Source organism: Bufo bufo, chromosome 4 (assembly GCF_905171765.1).
Source record: "Bufo bufo chromosome 4, aBufBuf1.1, whole genome shotgun sequence".
NCBI classification, from domain to species: Eukaryota; Metazoa; Chordata; class Amphibia; order Anura; family Bufonidae; genus Bufo; species Bufo bufo.
Genome location: NC_053392.1, coordinates 615,952,727 through 615,976,120, shown reverse-complemented (window position 1 = coordinate 615,976,120; position 23,394 = coordinate 615,952,727). Strand labels below are relative to the sequence as shown.

The 23,394-nt window shown below is 44.3% G+C and overlaps 2 protein-coding genes across 2 annotated transcripts in view; both read left to right on the top strand.

Moving 5' to 3' along the window:
* Positions 1 to 23,394, top strand: part of LOC120999664 (oocyte zinc finger protein XlCOF6-like) — a 2,208,135-nt gene that overhangs the window by 1,312,061 nt on the left and 872,680 nt on the right. The gene's annotated exons all lie outside the window — the stretch shown is intronic.
* The window catches only part of LOC120999657 (zinc finger protein 260-like), a 344,532-nt gene that overhangs the window by 256,334 nt on the left and 64,804 nt on the right, over positions 1 to 23,394 (top strand). The gene's annotated exons all lie outside the window — the stretch shown is intronic.

Here is a 23,394-nt window from a genome sequence, read left to right as displayed (position 1 = left end):
AAGATGTCCCTGGATGTGAGAGGCATGTGGTGCTGTTTTCTCCTATATGTAGTGCTGGCTCACTACTGTCACCTGCGTCTCATCTTCTCAAAGTCCTTTCTTTTTTTATTATATGCATTTTAAATTTGGCGACTAAAAAATTGAATTTGGCTCCTAAATTTTTTCGTTTAGGAGCCAATGGCTCCTGGTCATTTTTTTTGTCTGGAGCACTGCTGCACCGATGACGTCAGCCCTACACCCGGAAGAGAAGACGCCGGCATCGCTGGTAAGGAGGAGGAGAGTCCGGTGACGTCGCTGGATGCTTGATTTAGGTAAGTATTTGCCTAATAAGCATGCAGCCACTACAACCACCAACGAAATGGGGTGCCATTATTTAAAAAAAAAAGGATATTTAGAGACACTATACCACCAACGCTTATAAATAATATACCCATAATTAAAAAAATATATATATATAGAGAGAGAGCACATATAAATATATATATCAAACACAGCCATAAATAAATGTGTGTGTGTGTGTGTATATATATATATATATATATATATATATATCTCACACATATACAGTTGCAAGAAAAAGTATGTGAACCCTTTGGAATTATATGGATTTCTTCAAAAATTGGTCATAAAATGTGATCTGATCTTCATCTAAGTCCCAACAATAGACAATCACAGTCTGCTTAAACTAATAACAGACAAAGAATTAAATGTTACCATGTTTTTATTGAACACACCATGTAAACATTCACAGTGCAGGTGGAAAAAGTATGTGAACCCCTAGACTAATGACATCTCCAAGAGCTAATTGGAGTGAGGTGTCAGCCAACTGGAGTCCAATCAATGAGATGAGATTGGAGGTGTTTGTTACAGCTGCCCTGCCCTATGAAAAACACTCACCAGTTCTGGGTTTGCTTTTCACAAGAAGCATTGCCTGATGTGAATGATGCCTCGCACAAAAGAGCTCTCAGAAGACCTATGATTAAGAATTGTTGACTTGCATAAAGCTGGAAAGGGTTATAAAAGTATCTCCAAAAGCCTTGCTGTTCATCAGTCCACGGTAAGACAAATTGTCTATAAATGGAGAATGTTCAGCACTGCAGCTACTCTTTTTAGGAGTGGGCTTCTGTAAAGATGACTGCAAGAGCACAGCGCAGACTGCTCAATGAGGTGAAAAAGAATCCTAGAGTGTTAGCTAAAGACTTACAAAAGTCTCTGGCATATGCTAACATCCCTTTTAGCGAATCTACGATACGTAAAACACTAAACAAGAATGGATTTCATGGGAGGATACCACAGAGGAAGCCACTGCTGTCCAAAAGAAACTGCTGCACGTTTACAGTTTGCACAAGAGCACCTGGATGTTCCACAGCAGTACTGGCAAAATATTCTGTGGACAGATAAAACCAAAGTTGAGTTGTTTGGAAGAAACACACAACACTATGTGTGGAGAAAAAGAGGCACAGCACACCAACATCAAAACCTCATCCCAACTGTGAAGTATGGTGGTGGGGGCATCATGGTTTGGGGCTGCTTTGCTGCGTCCGTCCAGGATTGCTATCATCGAAGGAAAAATGAATTCCAAAGTTTATCAAGACATTTTGCAGGAGAACTTAAGGCCATCTGTCCACCAGCTGATGCTCAAAAGAAGATGGGTGTTGCAACAGGACAACGACCCAAAGCATAGAAGTAAATCAACAACAGAATGGCTTAAACAGAAGAAAATACACCTTCTGGAGTGGCCCAGTCAGAGTCCTGACCTCAACCCAATTGAGATGCTGTGGCATGACCTCAAGAAAGCGATTCACACCAGACATCCCAAGAATATTGCTGAACTGATACAGTTCTGTAAAGAGGAATGGTCAAGAATTACTCCTGACCGTTGTGCACATCTGATCTGCAACTACAGGAAACGTTTGGTTGAAGTTATTGCTGCCAAAGGAGGTTCAACCAGTTATTAAATCTGAGGGTTCACATACTTTTTCCACCTGCACTGTGAATGTTTACATGGGGTGTTCAATAGAAACATGGTAACTTTTAATTATTTGTGTGTTATTAGTTTAAGCAGACTGTGATTGTCTATTGTCTTCTCTTCCGGGTGTAGGCTGACGTCATCGGCGCAGGCGCACTGAGGAAGGAGCAGCCAAGTGATCGTCCTTCTCTCAGAGCGCCTGCGCCGAATGAGGACCGGTACGGCGCAGGCGCGGGATTTGAGCTGCAGGCAGGACCAGCTGGAGGATGAGAGCGCTCGCTGGCCCTGTCAATCAAGTGGAGGAGGGTGTGTTTTTTCAGACTGAGGATGCGGCGGCTACCAGCATATAACCGCCCAACTTGCTTGTAGTGAAGTAATTTGCATATCACAAAAGTACGATTTTTACTGAAATTACAGCACAGCCAGAGGTAAGAGGGGTATATATGGAACCTGCGTACATTAGCAAATATATTAAGTCCAAAACTGAAAATTGCTGTTTGGGGGGTGACAGAAGCCCTTTAACTCCTTAAGGACACAGCCTTATTTCACCTTAAGGACCAGGCCATTTTTTGCAAATCTGACCAGTGTCACTTTAAGTGGTGATAACTTTAAAACGCTTTGACTTATCCAGGCCATTCTGAGACTGTTTTTTTCATCACATATTGTACTTCATGACACTGGTAAAATGAAGTAAAAAAAATTCATTTTTATTTATAAAAAAATACCAAATTTACCAAAAAAAAATTAAAATTTCCAAGTTTCAATTTCTCTACTTCTATAATACATAGTAATACCTCCAAAAATAGTTATTACTTTACATTCCCAATATGTCTACTTCATGTTTGGATCATTTTGGGAATGATTTTTTATTTTTTGGGGATGTTACAAGGCTTAGAAGTTTAGAAGCAAATCTTGACATTTTTCCGAAATTTTCAAAAACCCAATTTTTAGGGACCAGTTCAGGTCTGAAGTCACTTTGCGAGGCTTACATAATAGAAACCACCCAAAAATGACCCCATTCTAGAAACTACACCCATCAAGGTATTCAAAACTAATTTTACAAACTTTGTTAACCCTTTAGGTGTTCAACAAGAATTTATGGAAAATAGAGATACAATTTCAAAATTTCACTTTTTTTGGCAGATTTTCCATTTTAATAATTTTTTTTCAGTTACAAAGCAAGGGTTAACAGCCAAACCAAACTCAATATTTATGGCTCTGATTCTGTAGTTTACAGAAACACCCCATATGTGGTCGTAAACCGCTGTACGGGCACAGGGCAGGGCGCAGAACTAAAGGAATGCCATATGGTTTTTGGAAGGCAGGTTTTGCTGGACTGTTTTTTTTTTTACACCATGTCCCATTTAAAGCCCCCCTGATGCACCCCTAGAGTAGAAACTCCATAAAAGTGACCCCATCTAAGAAACTACACCCCTCAGGGTATTGAAAACTGATTTTACAAACTTTGTTAACCCTTTAGGTGTTCCACAATAATTAATGGAAAATAGAGATACAATTTCACTTTTTTGGCAGATTTTCCATTTTAATATTTTTTTTCAGTTACAAAGCAAGGATTAACAGCCAAACAAAACTCAATATTTATGGCCCTGATTCTGTAGTTTACAGAAACACCCCATATGTGGTCGTAAACTGCAGTACGGGCACACGGCAGGGCACAGAAGGAAAGGAATGCCATACGGTTTTTGGAAGGCAGATTTTGCTGGATTGTTTTTTTTTACACCATGTCCCATTTGAAGCCCCCCTGATGCACCCCTAGAGTAGAAACTCCAAAAAAGTGACCCCATTTTAGAAACTACGGGATATGGTGGAAGTTTTGTTGGTACTAGTTTAGGGTACATATGATTTTTGGTTGCTCTATATTACACTTTTTGTGAGGCAAGATAACAAGAAATAGCTGTTTTGGCACCGTTTTTTTTTGTTTTTTACAAAATTAATCTGACAGGTTATATCATGTGGTATTTTTATAGACCAGGTTTTCACGGACGCGGCGATACCTAATATGTATCCTTTTTTTTATTTATGTGAGTTTTACACAATGATTTCATTTTTTAAGCAAAAAAAATCATGTTTTAGTGTTTCCATAGTCTGAGAGCCATAATTTTTTCAGTTTTTGGGCGATTACCTTGGGTAGGGTATGATTTTTATGACTGTTTTATTGGCACTATTTTGGGGTGCGTGCGACTTTTTGATCGCTTGCTATTACACTTTTTGTTTTGTAAGGTAACAAAAAATGGTTTATTTAGCACAGTTTTTATTTTACATTTTTTACGGTATTCATCTGAGGGGTTAGTTCATGTGATATTTTTATAGACCCGGTCGATACGGACGTGGCAATACCTAATATGTATACTTTTTTTCTATTTATGTAAGTTTTACACAATTATATAATTTTTGAAACAAAAATAAAATCATGTTTTAGTGTCTCCATATTCTGAGAGCCATAGTTTTTTCAGTTTTTGGGCGATTATCTTAGGTAGGGTCTCATTTTTTGCGGGATGAGATGACGGTTTGATTGGCACTATTTTGGGGTGCATATGACTTTTTGATCGCTTGCTATTACACTTTTTGTGATGTAAGGTGACAAAAAATGGTTTATTTAGCACCTTTTTTATTTTTTACGGTGTTCATCTGAGAGGTTAGGTCATGTGATATTTTTATAGAGCCGGTCGATACAAATGCGGCAATACCAAATATGTATACTTTTTTTTATTTATGTAAGTTTTACACAATAACAGCTTTTTTCAAACAAAAAAAATTATGTTTTAGTGTCTCCATATTCTGAGCCATAGTTTTTTTTATTTTTTGGGCGATTGTCTCAGGTAGGGGCTCATTTTTTGCGGGATGAGGTGATGGTTAGATTGGTACTATTTTGGTGGGCAAACGCCTTTTTGATCGCTTGCTGTTGTACTTTTTGTGATGTAAGGTGACAAAAAAATTGTTTATTTAGCACAGTTTTTATTTTTTACGGTGTTCATCTGAGGGGTTAGGTCATGTGATATGTTTATAGAGCCGGCGATACCTAATATGTATACTTTTTTTTCCCCTCCTATTTTTTACCAATTTAGTTTTTTACTTTATTTGGGGAAAATGACGTTTTTGTTTATTTTTACTTGAAATTTTAAATTTTTTGGGGGGAAAACTTTTTTCGACTTTTTTTTTCACTTTTTTTTTTGTCCCACTTTGGGAATTGAACTTTGGGGGGGTATATTCCTTTACAATGCATTCCAATACTTCTGTATTGGAATGCATTGGCTGTATGAGTAATACTGTGTGTATTACTCATACAGCTTCCGGGTCCTGTGAGATCCAGGGGGCTGGATCTCACAGGCTCGTCACCGGAAGGCAGCGCGATGCCTTCCTTAGACATCGCGCTGCCTTCCATGCCATCGGGTCCCCCCCACAGCCGCATGGGGACCCGATGGCACCGCCCGCCGCCGCAATAGGTAAAAGCCGCAAACCGCAGGTCTGAATTGCGGTTTGCGGCGATCACCAACATGGGGGGGTCACGGGACCCCCTGGGCATTTAGCCGAGGTGCCTGCTCAATGATTTGAGCAGGCACCGGCTTCCGATCACTGCCCGCTGCGTGGCGGTGATCAGAAATACACAGGGCGTACAGGTACGCCCTGTGTCCTTAAGTACCAGGACATAAGGGCATACCTGTACGCCCTGTGTCCTGAAGAGGTTAAGCACTTGGGTGAGATATGGTTTTGTAAAGCATATAATAGGGCCATACATTAAGCGTATACACAGGTGGTGTGTACATGTTCATGCTGAATTTCCTTCCACTCATGATATCTATTATATTCATTTTTGGTGGTATCTTTTGAATCTCTAGAACTTTTATTGTCTGTTGACATTGGGATGTATTGGACTGTTAGGTCTGCATAGAAACATCTGTCATCATCTCTACAAAGGAATATATTCTTGGACAACAAAAAACTCAAGACGAGATTAGACGGGCTGATGGTTTGGCTGGTTGTGTCACGGATGGTGTACAGGAAACAAGACAATGCAATACAATAAATGACTCACTGGATCCACAACTAAGGAAAAAAAGGGAGACCCCTGCATTAGATCTGCCACTCTCCCTAATTGCTCAGCCTATGCGAACACCCCAAAGGTGGATGGGCGCATATCCACGTACCTCGGCTATCTGATACCTGAAGACCCTACAATAGTGAGGGGACACGACCACCGGCTCCCTACACTAGACACGGAGGGAGTCAGGGTCACCTGAAAATCCAGCAGACAGAAAATCACAAATAAAGGAACAGCACTTATCTTGCAGAGGACTGGGGAATAGAAACAGCATGCAAACACACTCCAGGAAGTTGTATAAGCCGCAACCTAATGCATCATGGGGAGGAACTTAAAGGGAAGCAATCAGTCCAACTGCATGACAGCTGAGATAGACTAACGAGATGAGGAACTAAACCAAAACAAAGAAACTCAAGGAGGAGGATCTGGAAAGCTCCTGTCAGAGCTTCTCAACTGTCTGGTTGTGACAGTACCCCTCCCTCTACGAGTGGACTCCGGACACTCAGGGCCCACCTTCTCAGGATGGGACCTATGGAAAGCCCTGATGAGACGAGTGGCCTTAATGTCCGTCACTGGGACCCACATCCTCTCCTCAGGACCATAACCCTCCCAATGAACGAGGTACTGCAGGGAACCGCGGACAAGACGAGAATCCACAATCCTAGAGACCTGAAATTCAAGATTTCCATCAACCATAATCGGAGGAGGAGGCAAAGGCGAGGGTACAATAGGTTGAACATAAGGTTTCAATAAGGACTTATGAAAAACATTATGGATCTTCCAAGTTTGAGGAAGATCAAGACGGTAGGCAACAGGATTGATGACAGACAGGATCTTGTAAGGCCCAATAAACCTAGGACCCAACTTCCAGGAGGGAACCTTCAATTTGATATTCTTGGTAGACAACCACACCAGATCACCAACATTCAGGTCCGGACCAGGCACACGTCTCTTATCTGCCACACGCTTATATCTCTCACTCATGCTCTTTAGATTATCCTGAATCTTTTGCCAAATAGATGACAAAGACGAGGAGAACCTGTCCTCATCAGGTAAACCAGAAGACCCCTCTCCCAAGAAAGTCCCAAACTGCGGATGAAACCCATATGCACCAAAAAATGGTGACTTATCAGAGGACTCCTGACGACGGTTATTTAAAGCAAACTCAGCAAGGGACAAAAAAGAACACCAATCCTCCTGATTCTCCGCCACAAAACAGCGCAGATATGTCTCCAGATTCTGATTGACGCGCTCTGTCTGGCCATTCGACTGCGGGTGGAAAGCAGAAGAGAATGACAACCGAACCCCCAAGCGAGAACAGAAAGCCTTCCAGAATCTGGAAACAAACTGCGTGCCCCTATCAGAGACTATGTCTGAAGGAATACCATGCAATTTGACAATGTGGTCAATAAATGCCTGCGCCAGCGTCTTAGCATTGGGCAAACCAGGAAAAGGGATGAAATGCACCATTTTGCTAAAACGGTCCACCACCACCAGAATCACAGTCTTCCCCGAGGAACGAGGCAAGTCCGTTATGAAGTCCATGGAGAGATGTGTCCAAGGAAGGGAAGGAATGGGTAAGGGAAGGAGAGGACCTGATGGCCGTGAATGAGGGACTTTGGCACGAGCGCAAGTCTCGCAAGCTGCCACAAAACCCTCAACCGACTTACGAAGCGCAGGCCACCAGAATCTCCGAGCGATGAGATCCAGTGTGGCTCTTGCCCCCGGGTGCCCAGCAAGGACCGTATCGTGGTGCTCCTTAAAAATCTTGTGTCTCAAAGCAAGAGGCACAAACAACCTCCCAGGAGGACAAAGATCAGGAGCCTCTGACTGGGCTGCCTGCACCTCTGCCTCCAATTCAGGAAAAAGAGCAGAGACCACCACACCTTCAGCCAAAATGGGACCCGGGTCTTCAAAATTCCCACCTCCCGGAAAACAACGTGACAGGGCATCTGCCTTCACATTCTTAACCCCAGGGCGGAACGTGACAACAAAATTAAACCTTGAAAAGAACAAAGACCATCTGGCCTGTCTCGGGTTCAGACGCTTGGCTGACTCCAAGTAGGCCAGATTTTTATGGTCAGTAAACACGGTAATAGGGTGTCTGGCTCCCTCTAGCCAATGGCGCCATTCCTCAAAAGCCAACTTGATGGCCAACAATTCCCTATCTCCCACATCATAATTTCTCTCTGCGGAGGAGAGTTTCTTCGAGAAAAAGGCACATGGTTGCCATTTGGCAGGAGAGGAACCCTGAGACAAGAGCGCACCCACCCCTACCTCAGAAGCATCAACCTCAACTATGAAGGGTAACGAAATATCAGGTTGTACCAGGATGGGAGCGGAAGCAAAACTCTCCTTGATATTAGAAAAGGCCTTACGCGCCTCTACCGACCAGGAAGAAAAATCTACCCCCTTTCTGGTCATATCAGTGAGTGGTTTAACAACAGAGGAATAATTCAAAATAAATTTCCTGTAATAATTGGCAAAGCCCAAAAAACGCATCAGCGCCTTCTGATTCTCAGGAAGCTCCCACTCAAGCACAGCGCGGACCTTCTCGGGGTCCATACGAAAACCAGAAGCGGAGAGAAGAAACCCCAGAAATTGAATTTCTGGAACCGTAAACACACATTTTTCCAGTTTCGCGTATAATTTATTCTCCCGCAGGATGAGCAAGACCTGACGTAAGTGTTCCTTATGAGTCTTGAAATCAGGAGAAAAAATCAAAATGTCATCCAAATACACTAATACAAATTTTCCCATTAAATGATAAAAAATGCTGTTCACGAAATGCTGAAAAACGGCTGGGGCATTCATCAAACCAAAAGGCATAACCAAATTCTCAAAATGGCCCTCAGGGGTATTGAAAGCCGTCTTCCATTCGTCTCCTTCTCTGACCCTGACCAGGTTGTATGCCCCTCTTAGATCTAATTTGGAAAATACTTTAGCCCCAACAACCTGGTTAAACAGGTCCGGGATCAGAGGAAGCGGATAAGGGTCACGAATAGTGATACTGTTCAGCTCCCTGAAATCCAGACAAGGTCTTAAAGAACCATCTTTTTTCTTAACAAAGAAAAAACCAGCGGCAACAGGTGACTTCGAGGGTCGTATGTGTCCTTTTCTCAGACTCTCAGAGATATAAGCACGCATAGCGACCCTCTCAGGTTGGGAAAGATTGTATAAACGAGATTTAGGCAGTTTGGCGCCTGGGATGAGATTAATAGGGCAATCGTACTCCCTGTGCGGGGGGAAATCCTGAACTCCACTCTCAGAGAAGACATCCGAAAATTCTGAGAGGAAAGGTGGTACAGTCTTAGTAGAAACCTCAGAAACAGATGTCATGAGGCAATTCTCTCTGCAAAAGTCACTCCAACCATTTATTTGCCTCGCTTGCCAATCAATGGTGGGGTTATGTTTAGTGAGCCAGGGAAGCCCCAACACTAGAGAAGTGGGCAAACCGCTAAGGACGAAACATGACACATCCTTAACATGAGCATCACTCACAATTAAACGAATATTGTGAACTATGCCCTTTAATGATTTCTGAGAAAGTCGAGCGGAATCAATAGCAAAAACAGGAATATCCTTTCCCAAAGTGCATACCTGGAAACCATGAGTTATTGCAAATTGATTATCAATGAGATTGACAGCTGCTCCACTATCCACAAAAATCTCACAAAAAATGCTCTTGCTCTCTAGCGCCACCCTAGCAGGCAGGACAAAACGGGAACTACAAGCAAACGGAAAACCTTCAATTTCCGCTTCAACCCTGCCAATAGTAACAGACGGAACATTTTTAAAAGATTTTTTCCTTTTTGTTTCTTTATTACTCCCAGAAGACTGCCTGAATCTCCTAGAGGGACAAACATTTGCAAAATGATTTATACCTCCACAACAAAAACAAACCCTCCCATGCGGGCTGAATCTTCTATTGTCGGAGGCAATCAACCCCAGCTGCATGGGCTCCTGCTCAGAAGGGGCTGACAGCGACTGAGAACCCTGCGCACAGAAAGAGACCGCTGCACTGTCCCGGGACTGAGTATGACAGGAAGGAGAGATCTCTCCTCTCTCTCTAAGACGCCTGTCAATACGAACGGCCTGAGACATAGCAGAATCCAAGGAGGTAGGTCTCTCATGAAAGGCAAATGCATCTTTCAATCCCTCTGAAAGACCATGACTTTGGAGTGTAGCATCATTCCAACCAGTATCAGCTGCCCATCTCCGAAATTCTGAGCAGTATATCTCTGCGGATTGTTTACCCTGGCATAACAGACATAGTCTAGACTCAGCCAGAGCAATACGATCCGGATCATCATATATCTGACCCAGGGCTAAAAAGAATTCATCCACTGAACGGAGGGGCCGTGCCCCCTCCGGCAGCGAAAAGGCCCAGGATTGAGCGTTACCCCTGAGCAGCGATATAATGATCCCCACCCTCCGTTCTTCATCACCAGAGGAGTGGGGAAGAAGGCGAAAATGGAGTTTGCAAGCCTCTCTAAAACGCACAAAATACTCACTACCCCCGGAGAACGTATCCGGGAGCGAGATCTTAGGCTCAGCACAAACTCCATGAACACAAGCTGAACCGGTCACTTGAAACTGAGAAAAAGTCTTACGGAGATCAGCTACCTCCAATGAAAGACCCTGGAAGCGCTCAGCCAAAAGTGAAACCGGATCCATGCTTGAGACGGTTTTGGCGGCTTATAATGTCACGGATGGTGTACAGGAAACAAGACAATGCAATACAATAAATGACTCACTGGATCCACAACTAAGGAAAAAAAGGGAGACCCCTGCATTAGATCTGCCACTCTCCCTAATTGCTCAGCCTATGCGAACACCCCAAAGGTGGATGGGCGCATATCCACGTACCTCGGCTATCTGATACCTGAAGACCCTACAATAGTGAGGGGACACGACCACCGGCTCCCTACACTAGACACGGAGGGAGTCAGGGTCACCTGAAAATCCAGCAGACAGAAAATCACAAATAAAGGAACAGCACTTATCTTGCAGAGGACTGGGGAATAGAAACAGCATGCAAACACACTCCAGGAAGTTGTATAAGCCGCAACCTAATGCATCATGGGGAGGAACTTAAAGGGAAGCAATCAGTCCAACTGCATGACAGCTGAGATAGACTAACGAGATGAGGAACTAAACCAAAACAAAGAAACTCAAGGAGGAGGATCTGGAAAGCTCCTGTCAGAGCTTCTCAACTGTCTGGTTGTGACAGGTTGTCAGGAAGGAAGCGTTCCTTCCGGACAGCTGGCTGCTCGCTCAGTGAAGGAGAACGCTGCCTTTTCAAGCAGCAATCTCCTCCACAGTATGGGGACAAGGGATCGCTATAGAGATCCCTCATCCACATACAGAATCATTGTTTCTGGGCAGAAGATCACTGTTTAGACCACACGATCTGCTGTCCAGAAACGATCATTGGTGGTGCCTGCACGAACAACAGGATCACAGAGAGGAATACATACCTTCTGACACATAAGGAACAGCGCCTCCCCTGATTGAACTATTTTTGTATAATGGTGTAGGGTGTGTGTTCACACCATGCGGTTTTTGGATCCGGTATGCTTGACCAGGGGAGGCGCTGTTCCTTATGTGTCAGCAGGTATGTATTCCTCTCTCTGTGATATTTTGATGGATTCTGCTGCATGCATGCTTTGGTGAAATGTATTTTAGTATTCAACATTTAAATGTGGGTGAAGCTTGGTGAATATGAACATGACAAGTGGTCTATGGTGTGCAGTCCGGGTCCTGGGGGTTTTGTCTCCACCCTCCAATTTTTTCCCCCTCCCCTTTCCCTCCCAATGGGGGATGGTGACTATTTCACCCCAGTAGCCGGACAACACATCAGGTTATGAGTAAGAACTGCTAAGTTCGAAACATGTTAACCGGGCGTGGAGGAAGTTGATGTCTGTAGAGCTGTATTTTAACCGAAGACAAATAAAGATAACAGCAACATATACAACCCTGGATGCTGGAACTTCTTTTCTGTGTTTGCACCAAGGACTTGTCCGGTCTGTTCCACGCAGTGGGATCGTATGGTGAGCTGGAATGTAATCTGTTTATTGACGTTGTTCCCGATAATCAGGACGAATATTGGTTCCTTTAAATCTACCTTTACTGAAACTGTACACTATACTATTATCTCACATTTATTTTATGTTTTCTGGCTCACTATTCTTTCAAAAAAGCTTGATTGATTAATAAAAAAAAAAATTGCTTTGGGAAATTTTTTTACTTTTGTTTAATTTTCTAGGTGAAAACAAGATAAGAGTATACCATAAGAATCTTCATTTATCTTCCTATGATAAAGCAGAAGATAACAATACCACACAAGCTAATTCAATAACTCCTAATGTACCCTCAGTCCTTCACAGTGGAGATCTATCCACCGATACTGCTGGTCACAAGAAACCTTCATCTAATCAATCACTGACTGGCAAAACGAGAACTAAACAGAAGCGTGGAAAAATATTTTCACATGGGAAACCTTTTAAGAAGAAATCTAATCTTACTTTACATGAGAGAAATTGCAGAGATAAAAAATCATTTTCATGTTCAGAATGTGGGAAATGTTTTTGTCAGAAATCTAGTCTTGTGAGACATCAGAAAACTCACAGAGGGGAGAAGCCATTTTCATGTTTAGAATGTGGGAGATGTTTTAGCCGTAAATCAAGTGTTGTTAAACATCAGAGAATTCACACAGGAGAGAAGCCGTTTCTGTGTCCTGAATGTGGGAAGTGTTTTCGTGTGAAATCAATGCTTGTAGAGCATCAGAGAATTCACACAGGAGAGAAGCCGTTTCTGTGTCCTGAATGTGGGAAGTGTTTTCGTGCAAAAGCAATGCTTATAGTACATCAAAGAGTTCACACAGGAGAGAAGCCATTTTCATGCTCAGAATGTGGAAAATGTTTTAGTGAGAAAGCTAATCTTTTGAATCATCTAAGAAATCACTTAGGACAGAAGACATTTTCATGTTCAAAATGTCAGAAATGTTTTAGTCAGAAATCTGTTCTTGTGACGCATTTAAGAAGTCACACAGGAGAGAAGCCATTTTCATGCTCAGAATGTAGGAAATGTTTTAGTGAGAAATCCTATCTTGTGAAACATCTAAGAATCCACTTAGAAAAGAAGACATTTTCATGTTCAGAATGTGGGAAATGTTTTACCCGTCAATCAAGTTTTACTAGACATCAGAAAGTTCACACAGAGAAGAAGTCTGACCTGTCTTCAAGATAGGTCATCGATATCAGATTGGGGAGGATTTCAACACTCGAGATCCCCACCGATCAGCTGTTTGAGGAGGCCTCCTTGAAGCTTACAAAGCACAATGCTTTCCATGGGATAGTGGATGTGCTTTGTATTGCAGCTCCGTCTCATTCACTTCAATATCACTGAGCTGCTTCTAGGCCATATGAACGATGAATGAGACGGGTGGCATAGAAAGCAGCCGCAAGGCTTACCTGAGCTGATCGGCAGGGTTCCCTGGTGTTGTCAAGTGCTGCTAAAGGTGTTGTCATCGTGGCCATAACAGGTGACTCTAACATCACAACCACTTATACTGGAAGTAATTTATCAATGGCTACTTGAATGACATATATGATCTATAGAGCTGAAGATGTGGAGAACCCTACTATCAGAATGTTAATTTTGAAACAAATGGTTCAAGAGTGTTTAGTCTGAGAAAAATAAGAAAATCTCTACTAAAGGGGGAAGTACTGCTGTAGTAAAGATCATTTTTCATCTCTGAACTGTCATTAAATATCTCAAGTTTTCTTAACATGGAATTTCATTTACTGAGTTACAAGCTCCTACCACAGAATGGTCAAATTCTAGGACCCAGTATGCCTGCTAATGTGCCTGATTTTGTGGATTGTTCACAATTCTTATAAGGATTTAAATGTTTATATTCTGTCTCTTAATATTACCAAATTGAATTCCTAATTTCCAGTTCGCAGAACAGATTATATGAGAGAAAGTATTTTGGTGTCCATGGTGAAGGTCCCTTCTTTGTGGATGAAGAGACTCACAATGTTGACTTGAGTTTCCCTCTGTAATGATCATCCTGTTTCCTTCCTATGGGATAATCATTTCATCAGATATTAAGAGCGATTATTCCATATTGTTCCATTATATTTCTAGTTATTAAATGTAATGTATATTTTGTTGTCAGGTTTCTTAAGAAAATATAAAAAATAAATGTCCATATAACTGTGGTGAAATTGTGTGAAACATCAAATATAGTAGAAAACTGACCAGCGAGATATGTCCATAGAGGTGCTAAGGACTTGCAGTTTGTCTTCATACATGACAACACAGGATGAATCTCAAAAATTATAAAAAAATTTTTTTTTTACAATTTAGCATCTGTAAGAGCGGGTCCAGGTAAAGTCCAGGAGGGACATATGTCCCATGAAACTGCAGTAGGTGGTCCGAAAAGCTTTAGCTAACCCTAGCAGTGGGCCCTCCCAGCTGCAATCCAATTAGCGCTGGTTAAAACAGGGTGTGAAATAAAAGGAAATATCTAGTATTCATTATTTAACCTGTATACAAGGATCTGAACTTCTCTGGACAAAATGCCCAAGGCAAGGCCAGTTTAAAGAGGACCTTTCATCAGAAAAAAGTGTGTGCAATTCTTATATTACCTTATCGGGCTGCTGCCACTGATGTCCGGACACTTTTTTCAAAAGGACCCCCCCCGTTCGCCCGCTGTGCTCCCCGTTTTTTTGTCGCCTCATATGCAAATGAGGCGACTTGGTTATAGTAGGCGTTGACATTTTAGTTCTGCTGGGTGCGGTTATCTTCTCCCTGGCAGCGAGCGCATCCAATTGCAGCGCCCCGCTCTTAGCCAGGGAGAAGGAGCTCGTTGCCAGGGAGAAGATAACCGCGCCCAGCAGAACTAAAATGTGAACGCCTACTATAACTAAGTCGTGAACGCCTACTATAACTAAGAGGCGACAAAAAAACGGAGCACAGCGGGCGAACAGGGGGGGGGGGCCTTTTGAAAAAAAAAAGTGTCCGGACATCAGTGGCAGCAGCCCGATAAGGTAATATAAGAATTGCACACACTTTTTTTTCTGATGAAAGGTCCTCTTTAAGACAAAGTGTGGACCTGGGCAACATTGGAAGGTGTGCTTTTTCTGTCTGTCATCCTGTATACAAATCCCGCCTTTTTATCAACTCTGATTCTTCACTGCCTGCCCTGACTTCAGATTGCTTTCCTAGATACGTACCAATGTTGCCTGTCCTAACTTTGGATTGCTTTCTTGTATACACTAGCACACTGCCTGCCCTGAACTCAGCCTGATTTCGCATATTGCCTGTTTCTTAAGTGCTTTGCACTGGTGTCTCTGATCGCCTTCAGTCAGCTGCCACAAACAGCATACAGGAATATTCCTGCAAAGTAAAGAACTCTATATAGGGGTTAAATGGTGAATGCCAGGATACAACCAGGACAACGTCCTTTCATTTTAACCTGTAGCCAAATCGTTTAGTTGGCACAGTGGGTCCACACTCAGACCACCGAGGATTGCACAGCGCTTCAATTTGCCTCCTGTTGCTTCCTCCTCCTACTCTGCTTCCTGATCCTCTACCGCCTCCTCATCCGGTCAGCGTAACACCTTGACCACCAACTTCACAGCCAGGGGTAAACGATAGCAGGCAGTTTTAAAACGTATCTGTTTGGGGTACAAACCCCACACCTCGCAGGAGCTGTGGACGGGCATGGAACAACAGACCGATGAGTGGTTGGTGCCAGTGAGCCTCAATGGGCGAAATCTCGTAGCAGCTCTGGGACTAGCCGGTTTGACGCACATCCCTTGCCTGGCGCATGTGCTGAATTTGGTGGTGCAGAGGTTCCTTAAAAATGACCCCGATATGTCAGAGCTGCTGATCCCTCTTCCTCCTCCTCCTGTGCCACATCCTCTTCCATCATCGCCAGAAGCGTTTTTCAAGGAGGCATAGAAGTGGGATAGTAACGCTGAGAACGGCGTTATCGGCACTGGCCATGTTGGAGTATTCGAAACAGCGCAACAAGGCACACAGGTCTCGCATGGAGGCCCAGTCATTGGTGGTGAAGTGGTGCTGTTCCGCAGAGCGACACACCCGTGCTGCAGCTGAAATTCCACTATCGCCTGCTGCTGCTCGCACAGTCTGGCCAGCATGTGCAAGGTGGAGTTCCACCTTGTGGGCACGTCGCATATGAGGCGGTGAGCGGGAAGGCCGAAGTTACGCTGCAGCGCTGACAGGCGATCAGCAGCAGGGTGAGAGCACCGAAAGCATGGCACCCAAACCAGCTTATGGCCATTACTGGTGCATGGCTGGGGGGGATACAGAGGACACAGACGATACACCTCCCACAGAGGACAGCATTTCATTGCCTCTGGGCAGCCTTGCACACATGAGCGATTACATGCTGCAGTGTCTCCGCAACGACCACCGAGTTGCCCACATTCTAACTTGTGCTAATTACTGGGTGGCCACGCTGCTGGATCCCTGTTACAAGGACAACGTACCGTCCTAAATTCCGTCACTGGAGTGTGATCGTAGGATGCGCGAGTACAAGCGGCTATATACGTGCTAATTACACATGCCCCGTGCAGCTAGCACGTATATAAACGTTATGGCACCTCTCTAATCCAAGCGCTACAAAGCTTGGAAACCATGGGGAGCGGTCTGTGTGAGAGAGGGGAACCATGGAGAGTGTTCTGTGTGAGAGAGGGGGAACCATGGGGAGCGGACTGTGTGACAGAGGGGAACCATGGGGAGCATTCTGTGTGAAAGAGGGGGAACCATGGTAAGCGGTCTGTGAGAGAGAGGGGGAACCATGGGGAGCGGTCTGTGAGAGAGAGGGGGAACCATGGGGAATGGTCTGTGTGAGAGAGGGGAACCATGGGGAGCGTTCTGTGTGAGAGAGGGGGAACTATGGGGAGTGGTCTGTGTGAGAGAGGGGAAACATGGGGAGCGGTATGTCTGAGAGAGGGGAACCATGGGGAGCGTTCTGTGTGAGAGAGGGGGAACCATGGTAAGCGGTCTGTGAGAGAGAGGGGGAACCATGGGGAGTGGTCTGTGTGAGAGAGGGGGAACCATGGGGAGCGGTCTGTGTGAGAGAAGGGGAACCATGGGGAGCGGTCTGTGTGAGAGAGGGGGACCACTGGGAGCGGTCTGTGTGAGAGAAGGGGAACCATGGGGAGCAGTCTGTGTGAGAGAGGGGGACCACTGGGAGCGGTCTGTGTGAGAGAGGGGGAACCATGGGGAGCGGTCTGTGTGAGAGAGGGGGAACCATGGGGAGTGGTCTGTGTGAGAGAGGGGAACCATGGGGAGCGGTATGTGTGAGAGAGGGGGAACCATGGGGAGCGTTCTGTGTGAGAGAGGGGGAACCATAGGGAGCGGTCTGTGTCAGAGAGGAGGAACCATGGGGAACGGTCTGTGTGAGAGAGGGAAACCATGGGGAGCGTTCTGTGTGAGAGAGGGGGAACCATAGGGAGCGGTCTGTGTCAGAGAGGAGGAACCATGGGGAGCGGTCTGTGTGAGAGAGGGGGAACCATGGGGAGCGTTCTGTGTGAGAGAGGGGGAACCATGGGGAGTGGTCTGTGTGGGAGAGGAGGAACCATGGGGAGCGGTCTGTGTGAGAGAGGGGGAACCATGGGGAGCAGTCTGTGTGAGAGAGGGGTAACCATTTACTTATTTCCTTCTAGTCTCTGCTGTATATTGGAGGAGACTACAGTAACTTATCTGTAGATCTTATATCCTAGTGACTACAGGATCTATTCAAGGAACCTAGTGATGTTACAGGGTTACGTGACATGCTAATCTAGCAGAAGGGTAATATCTACTTGTTGTTGAAGCTCCTGGCTGCGTCCTGGGTGGCAGCCGAGGCGAAAGCCGGGAGCACAGACGGGCGTACCCTTGGCTTCGACTGAGGGTTGCTATTTGTCCCAGTCCCTTGCAGAAGCCTTCTGACCTGGAGGTATTTGGAATGGTCTATGGGGGCCCCTTCTCTTATGGAGAGGGCCTTCGATGGACCACAACCTAGTGCATGTTTTTTGAGTGGCATGCTGCACGACTTTGTTGCACGGGTGACGAAAGCAGGTACTTTGGGCTTAAAAAAAAAAAAGGGTAATATCTACATCCCATGTGCTGTGGTCAGACATCAGAAGGTCTCTCTAGTGTTGAGGGAATCGAGCTTCGGATCCTCAATCTGAAGTAAATTCGTTCAATAACTTCGATTTTAATGCCGTCTCCGTAGAGCCAAAAATCTTTTTACCTGAAGTCACGTGAGACTTTAGGGAATTAATTCGGTTTTCATTTCTGATTCTTTAAAAACATTAAATTAGTAATCTGAAGCTCGATACGCTCAACCCTCGTCTCTACCAAGCATGGGGTTTAGACATTACCCTACAGGACCTTTGATGATGTCATGGTCATGTGATCAGTCACATGAGGGGAGGAGTAAAGCAGTGGAGGTTTTTCACTGTGTAGCACTTCCTGTCATGTGACCAGTGTGACGTCATCGCAGGTCCTGCAGCCCCAGGAGGTGAGATCTGCAGGTCAGTTATTGGTCTTGGTTCTGGGTTTATTAGAATGGAGCGGTTCTATAGGTGACATATAGCAGGTCCAGCCAGCAGGGGGCAGCACCGGCCATAGAGAGTCTCTGCTCACACAGTCTGGAGGTCAGGAGGGGAGTTCTCCTCAGACATGTCTGCTCTCCCCTTGGAATATTAGGAGACCCCCAGACCCCTGTAAGAGGGGCTGTTCTCCTGGATTAGAGGGGTCTTCCATCACACACTGTTCTGTGATATCACTAGGATATGGAGTCAGTGTGAGATCAGCAGGAGTCGTCTGTATTCGGCTTATGTCACACGAGCGATACGGATTGTGTCAGGAGCGGAGAGAACGGAGGGTTTTACACACAAGTTCCATCAGTTCTGTCTGTGGTTGTATCACCGTGACGGCAGCGACCAGCGTGTAACACATAAGGGCTCGTCTCCTCAGTTCTGTTCTGTCTGGATGAGTTGTTCGGAGCGTCAGTTGCGCTCGGTTTGTGTCGGTTTCATCAGGTTTCAGTTATTTCTTTCCCAGGAAATGTAATGGAAACATGGCTGACAACAGCGAGGTATATTAACCCTTTCTACCCTGGGCCATTGTTTGCTAATCTGACATGTGTCACTTTATGTGGTAATAACTCTGGAACACTTTTACTTATCCAGCCATTCTGAGACTGTCTTCTCGTGACACATTGTACTTCACGACAGTGCGAAATTTGAGTCAATATATTTGTCCTTTAGCCATAAAAAAATCCCAAATTTACAAAAAATTTGGAAAAATTCACAATTTTATAAATTTGAATTTCTCTACTTTTAAGACAGTAATGCCTCATAAAATAGTTATCAGTCATCATTCCCCATATGTCTGCTTTATGTTGGCATCATTTTGTTAATGTCATTTTATTTTTCTGGGACGTTAGAAGTTTAGAAGCCATTTTTCAAATTTTCAACAAAATTTCCAAAAACATTTTTTAAGCACCAATTCAGTTATAAAATGATTTTGAGGGGCTTACATAATGGAAACCCCCCATAAATGACCCCATTTTAGAAACTACACCCCTCAAACCATTCAAAACTGATGCTATAAACTTTGTTAACCCTTTAGGTGCTACACAAGAATTAAAGTAAAATTAAATTTTTTATGCAGATTTTTCATGTTAGTCAATTTTTTCTTGCAACACAGTAAGGGTCAACAGCAAACTAAACCTCAATATGCATTACTCTGATTCTGCAGTTTACAGAAATACCCCATATGTGGTAGTAAACTGCTGTCAGGGCACATGGCAGTGGTCAGAAGGAAAGGAGCGCAATATGGATTTTGCAGCGCAGATTTTGATGGATTGGTTTATGGTTTAAATTTTTTGAGGGATTGTCTTATGTGGAAGCTCATTTTTTGAGGTGACCTTTTCATTGGTACTATTTTAGGATACGTAAGACTTTTTGATCACTTGGTATTACACTTTTTGTAAAAGCAAGGTAAAAAAAGGCGTAGTTTGTAAAAAAATGTTTTAAAGTATTCACCTGAGAGGGCATATAATGTGATATTTTTATAGAGCAGGTTGTTACGGATGTGGCGATACCCAATATGTCTATTATTTTTATTTTTGTTAAGTTTTACACAGTAAATGCATTTTTGAACAGAATTAAATCTTGTTTTTGTGTTGCCATTTTCTGAGAGCCATATTTTTTCTAATCTTTTCTGGCCATTGTCTTAGGTAGGGTCTCATTTAAAAAAAAATGAGAGGACGGTTTGATTGGTACCATTTTGGGTTAAATACGCCTTTTTGATCGCTTGGTATTACACGTTTTGTGAGGGAAGGTGACCAAAAATGCAGTTTTTTTGTTTTATTTTTTTGCATGACAGGGTGGATCTTGTAATATTGTTATAGAGCCGGTCGATACGGACGCGGCAATATGTATACAATTTTATTACTTAATTATGGGAATATATATATATATATATTTTTTTTTACTTAAACTTTATTATTATTTTTTTATTATGTAAAACTTTATTTTAACTTTATTTTTTTTACTCCCCCCCCCCCACAACTTTTGGGGGTCTGATCCCCTGTACAATGCATTACAATACTTCTGTAATACACTTACAGCTTCCTGCCTGTGAGATCCAGGGGTCTGGATCTCACAGTATTACATGGAAGGCATAGGGCTGCCTTCCGTGCCTTTGGATCTCCGTCACAGCAGCGCAGGGACACGATGGGGAAGGAGAGGGAGCTCTCTCCCTCCACACACCCTGCACAAGCGCTGGCATAGGTGTTTTCACCGATCCTGACGCATACAGCAGGGGTCTGGCTAACGTGGACAGTCGGTCCCCTGCACCTGATCGGGCGGGCGCATCTTCTGCACCCGCCCGATTAGCTCGCCGTAGTACTACGGCACTGGTCGGGGTACTATTACAGCGCTGGTCAGGAAGGGGTTAATGATGGATGGAAACGGAAGGTGCTCTGCTTGTAGCCGTCTTCCGATGACATTATGCCAGGATTGCTGTTTTTAGGTCATCTTTAGTGATGAGCGAGCACCAAAGTGTTCGGGTACTCGGTCCGATCACATAGCGATATTCGTGCGCTCGGCCGAGCACCTGAGTATAATGGAAGTCAATGGGAGACAACCCCCTTGCTCGGATGAGGAGAGGGTGCCTGGTTCATAGGAAAAGGTCTGAAAGTGATGGAAACACCTCTGAAATAGATCAGGAACAGCAGGGGGACCATGTCTGGATGCATCTTGGACTCCAATGTCGCTGCTGAGAACCATGTTGTATGCCACTTTTACAGACCGACGCCCAAAACCCCCGACGCCCAAAACAACGCCCAAAACCCCGCCCCCCAAATAAAATTGCTGATCCGAAAACACGGATAGCGGCCGAGCGCATGTCGAATATTAGTTTTTTCTATGTTCTACCTTTTTTGGCGGCCGGGGCCGCAGAACACACTTACGGATTGAGATGAATGGATCGGCTGAGAACCAAAACTACGTCCGTGTGCGTGCACCCTAACTCATCAGCAGCAGCCTGATGGCTCCACACAGAACTCAAGGAGCGATTAACCCTTGCAATACTGAAGAAAAAGAAGTGCGGGGCAGCGGCGGACACAGAACACCAGTGTAACACACACAGTAGTTACTCCCCTAAGGGTCCATTCACACATCTGTATGTGTTTTGTGGATCCACGAATCCGCAAAACACGGACACCGGCAATGTGCATACCGCATTTTGCGGAGCGCACATCGCCGGCACTATAATAGAAAATGCCTAATCTTATCCGCAATTTGCGGACAACAATAGGACATGTTCTATTTTTTTCGGGAACGGAATTGCGGACCTGGAAGTGCGGGTCCGCATTTACGGATCCGGACAGCACATCATGTGGCCCCATAGATACTAATGGATCCGCAATTCCGTTCCGCAAAATGCGTAACGCAATTCCTGACGTGTAAATGGAGCCTTAGTCCCCACTCAGTAGTCATACCCTCTCACAGTAAGGGCTCATGCACACGACCGCTGGGTGTTTTGCGCTCCGCAAATTGCAGATCAGTCAAACACGGATGAGGTGACCCAAATCTCATGTACAGTTTGCGGATTGTTTCCATGCGGGAATTGATCTGCCGTGCAGGTTTCCAAATCCGCAGAATGTCAGTAATGTTTTCACCCTTTTCCAATAAAGGGTGAGATCTGTGGCAAAACTGCATCTAATCCGCATCAAAATCCGCAATTAGAGATTCCGGATTCTGTAGCGGATATGTGCATGACTACATGACTAACTGAGCCACGAGGTCTCTGAATTCCAACACCAGAAATGTCCAAGCCAAAACTGACCAGCAGATCTCCATATTATTGTAGAAAGATAAATCCACATATGCTTCCTTTTTAGAGTAGTGAGGTTAACAGGATAACAAATCAGAAGATCAGCAGATTATATCAGTTATATTCTCCGTAGGTCCAGGTTATAATCTACAAATAAGAAAACATAACAAGTAATACAGTCTGCCTTTAAATTAATTAAACAGAGAAATGCCCATAGCCTGTGTGCCAGATTAATCTACAATGTGTCCCTGACCTACAAGTCACTGACTGTGCTCTCTAAAAAGGGAACCTGTCACCGGGATTTTGTGTATAGAGAGCTGTGGACATGGGTTGTTAGATGGCCGCTAGCACATCCACAATACCTAGTCCCCATAGCTCTGTGTGCTTTTATTGTGTAAAAAAAAAGATTTGATACATATGCAAATTAACCTGAGATAAGTCCTGTCCCTGACTCATCTCACATACAGGACTCATCATTTGTTTTACACAATAAAAGCACACAGAGCTATGGGGACTAGGTATTGCGGATGTGCTAGCGGCCATCTAGCAACCCATGTCCTCAGCTCTATACACAAAATCCCAGTGACAGGTTCCCTTTAACCTGCACTCATTCCTTCTTGTTTCCCTCAGGTTCCTTAGGTGCAGGACTCTCTTCTTTTGGAAGACAATGGTCCTTTCCATCAAGGACCCACCAAGGATGGAAAAGGACAGAGACCACATGGCTGCAAGGATATTAGACCTCACCCTGGAGATCATCTCCTTGATAACTGGAGAGGTGAGAGTCTCACATGGCATCACTCTTATCTCTAGTAATAAAACAGGAAAATGTCTGGAAAGGTGAAGGATTCTTAGAATCTCTGTAGTGATCGGCGTCTCCCCATACACAGGATTACACAGTAGTGAAGAAGTCGTCTGGTGAGTGTGTGACACCCCGTGTGTCAGGAGGATGGAGCAGGACCCAGAGACCCATCACCGAGCCTCCACCTCATTC